A 4,082-nucleotide genomic window follows, 5' to 3' on the forward strand; every position below is an offset into this window, starting at 1 on the left:
CAATTGCCGTCACCGAGTCCGGTCCGCCGTAGCCGACACAGACAGATGTCGCTCTAATCGTTCCGAGCAGTTACCCGCGCTGTTTTAAATCTCCTCGCAAATGGCTAATTCATCATTTTCCATTCCCATTGTTTCATCATAACTCCTTCTCATATTTTAAAGTCGTAAATCATCTTTTTTTCATTTTATTAAAAAATTAATTTTACTTTATTAGTATTACGGAAAGATAATTTAAATTCGACAAAAATGTATTTTAATAGTATATTTAATATTATATTTATTTTATTTTATACAACTGTTAGAGCAAGGTTGGACCTATCCCTAAAATATGTACAGGGAAATTCTATTTTTAGCCAACCCCTCTTTTTTGACCATCTACTATACTATAATTTTTTCTGGTTTTTCATCAATTTCAGACATAAATTCCTTAAAAAAACGATTGAAATAAATTTTCTTTCATCAAGATTATCACCTCGGACTCCCAGTTCAATATATAGTTGGCGGGAGTACAGCCCCTTTGTTGCTACGGCAAACCAGAAAAATTACCAATTTCCCGGTTGGCTAGTTCAACTCTGAGTTTGAGTCAATACCACCTTACCGTAGAACGGTATAAGTAACTTTGAAGTATAGATAGGCAATACGTTCCTGGAAGCAATGCACAAGCAGTCCCCGGAGTGTCGTAGGTTCAAAACTGAAAAAAAAATAAAATAGGCAATACCTTAAAATTAATCGAACATTTCATCGTGTATGTATAAAATATAATAATACACGTCAAAATGTCAAGTCTCCACGAGGCCACGAATAATATTTATGAATTAAAACCAAATCACTAGAATTGTTATTCTTCATTTAAAGATCTGCAGAATAAAATTTATAGCTTAATTTTATCTCACGTCATACGGCATGTTTATGTGTATAAGTGAACGGAAAATATTTATACGATTAATAATTTTTTCCCAGCCTTGTTATTATGATTTCGGTCTATAAGATTGAATATTATAAGGTTAAATAAATATTTTAAGTGAAATTGTAGCTCCACCCTCCCGCTCCCCAACTTTGTTCTGGATTTTTATTCTGTATGGTTGGACAAGCGTTGGATCAAAATAAATCACACACGAAATCCAAAAATTTCAAAAGCAAACAAATAATTTAACCCCTGAAGTTTGCAGCGCTTAGGCTAAACAATTGACACCTAAGTCCCAGGGTTACTCGGTATGACTTATTCAAAAAAACTCTTTTTGATCTCGAGTTCGATATTACAAATCATTGCAATTATCTCGTCCATCCTTTCGATTGTATCGTTGAAATTTTTATGCAACCGGAACAATAATAGTAATACTCATTTTTTTTTCTTTATTGACCACGAATAAAAATTTGGCTTCAGTGATGACTGGGCCACTAGCATTACATAATATGTCATTTAAAATATTAGCCCTATTATAGAGTTTAAATTTTTTAATAATACGATGATTGAAAAAAACTCATAATATTTTAACTAGTTTTATGTAAGTAGGAACCTACCTAATTTGATATTTTATAATTATTAAAAAATAATTGTTAAAATTATATAAGTAGTTATTACAATATTAATAATTACCTAATGTAACCTAACAAATAAAATGTGGCCCATTTACCGACCATCCAAATGTAACTGATAATCTTTTTTGTTACTTTTTGTGTGCAACCAGTTTTTTAAAAAAAAAAGAAAATATTTTAAACTTTATATACGAATTATAATCTTGTTCTTGTTCACGTTAAGGATGTTAGGAATTTATAAGTTGTAACTGATGTTTACTTTGTATTTTACCTATGTTATCCTTATGAGAAATGCTTAAAAATTAATTTGTTTAAAAAATTATTTGTGCTTATTTCTAAGTATAGGTAGTCAATTATTAATATGTTTATGTTTTTGGGAGCATAAAGTGTAAGTGCATATTTCAAGTCGCGAACTCTTTAGATAATATACTAAAAATCAGACAGCGGCAATATTACCCGAAAAGCCGAGTTCCATACTCCCATTCTATCATTTGAAAAGGAGCTGTTTAAATGCAAAGATTGAATAATGAATACGATTTGATGTTTCAACATTGTAATAATTATAATAATAATAATATAACACACAATAATCATATAACGACACGAGTTTTTACAATAAGAAAACCGTGTCGAATATAATAATAATATGATCGTTACACGATATAATAATATGTATTCCCATAAACATTCATAATGTTAAAAATGCATAATAATATCAAAGGTTAAATAATAATACACAATTTATAATTTACTTAAGAGTTAAGACTTTCCGCCGCACCACCAAACTGCAGCGAGTATTATATTATCATATTAATATATTATATAATATAATATAATAATAATTATATCGTAACGTTTAAAACACCCTTCGAACACACATTATTTAAATACGTAAAAAAAAGGAATCATCAAACTCGCTTATAAAGTCATTAACACGCTATATTATAATAGGTTTATTCGCTTATAGTATAATATTATAATATCATAATGTTCTACACTGCTACGGTTCCGAATCCGGCGCAAATGTCACGCACGACAACCCTATATGTTATATTATATTCCCCAGGGACGAAAAAATAATAAAAATAAACGATGAAATAGAGTGGATGGGTGAGTGGTGAAATAGTAAATTCGATGATATGATGCAGCGGAATAAAATGATCATTTACACGCTAATAGGTAGGTAGTTTGGTTTGGATTCTACACACGTCCGAACGAATCACGAAAACCAAAATCAAAATGAGAATATTGTCAGGGGCACTGTAATAATATAAATAATAATAATTATGGAATAAGTTGGCGACCGGGTGTCGATTTGTTTTTTAATACAGCTGTAACTTCTATTAATCTTGAATTTTTTTCTTTGCACTGTTTTATTTAATTGCACAGTTGTATTACTAAAAATACAGTTTTATATGTATGGAAAAAAAATACCAAGACCCAACTTAACTCGAAATATACGGCACCGGAGTAAGCGGGATTTCGGTTCGATGAAGCACCGAATTGTCGGGAATTTTATCAACGATACATTTTATTTAGCTTCGTTATGACCTTAAATATTAGTTCAGACGTGTGTTTAATACCGTTTCTGTCTCATGACCTTTTAAATTTAACATTTTAAGAATATACTTGTATAATGTATTTTTCAAAAATAATAAATATTATATAAAATAAAATCGTTATCACTAAAAATTAAATTATAATAATATAGATTATAGATACCAACCATCTATATAATTTATATTATTATAATGCGAGTATTGTATATAACATATAAATAGGTATTCGATGTAAGCTGTAACTGATATTATACATAGACCTATTTAACAGGTCTATGATATTATATAATATTATTTTATTAATTAATTTTTATAATATAAAATATTAACTCGAGTCCTAAATATAAATATATAATACATCCACAATAATAATGCTTTATTATATAATATAACGTTGAATAAACAAACTTGTTGTTTTCACAAATCTACGAACAATAATTATTATATTGTAATCTAAATGTCTATACCTTACCGTTCTTGTATTACAAAGGATTATATTTTTGTGTCGGAATCGCTATTGTTATCCTTAAACACAATATTATATTACGTTAATAATTCAAAACATATTTTATATATTATATAGGTAGGTAATAGTAGTGTAGTACACGATTATTATACATTTATATAATTCTATTAATATACGATAGTACTAATAATCAACACATAAATAAATCACACGCCTTTATGTAAGTATTATAATATAATAAAACATTGAAAATTAAAACAAAAAAAAATCCATTGAAAACTTAAATCTAAGTACAATTTATAAACCATATTCAATAGTAATATGATAAATATTGTATTTCTTAAGTACCTAAATAACACATTTGATATACATTTTTTGGTATTAAACAATAAATATAATAAACTCATGTCATACAAACTGCAGCCTTCGGAATTAAATTTCAATTTTTTTTCTGTCCTTAATATTGAGTAATCGTTTGTGAATTTGGTTGATTATTATTATTATGCTATCTATGCAATCTA

This window comes from Myzus persicae, unplaced genomic scaffold (genome assembly GCF_001856785.1).
Source record: "Myzus persicae strain clone G006 unplaced genomic scaffold, MPER_G0061.0, whole genome shotgun sequence".
Lineage (NCBI taxonomy): Eukaryota > Metazoa > Arthropoda > Insecta > Hemiptera > Aphididae > Myzus > Myzus persicae.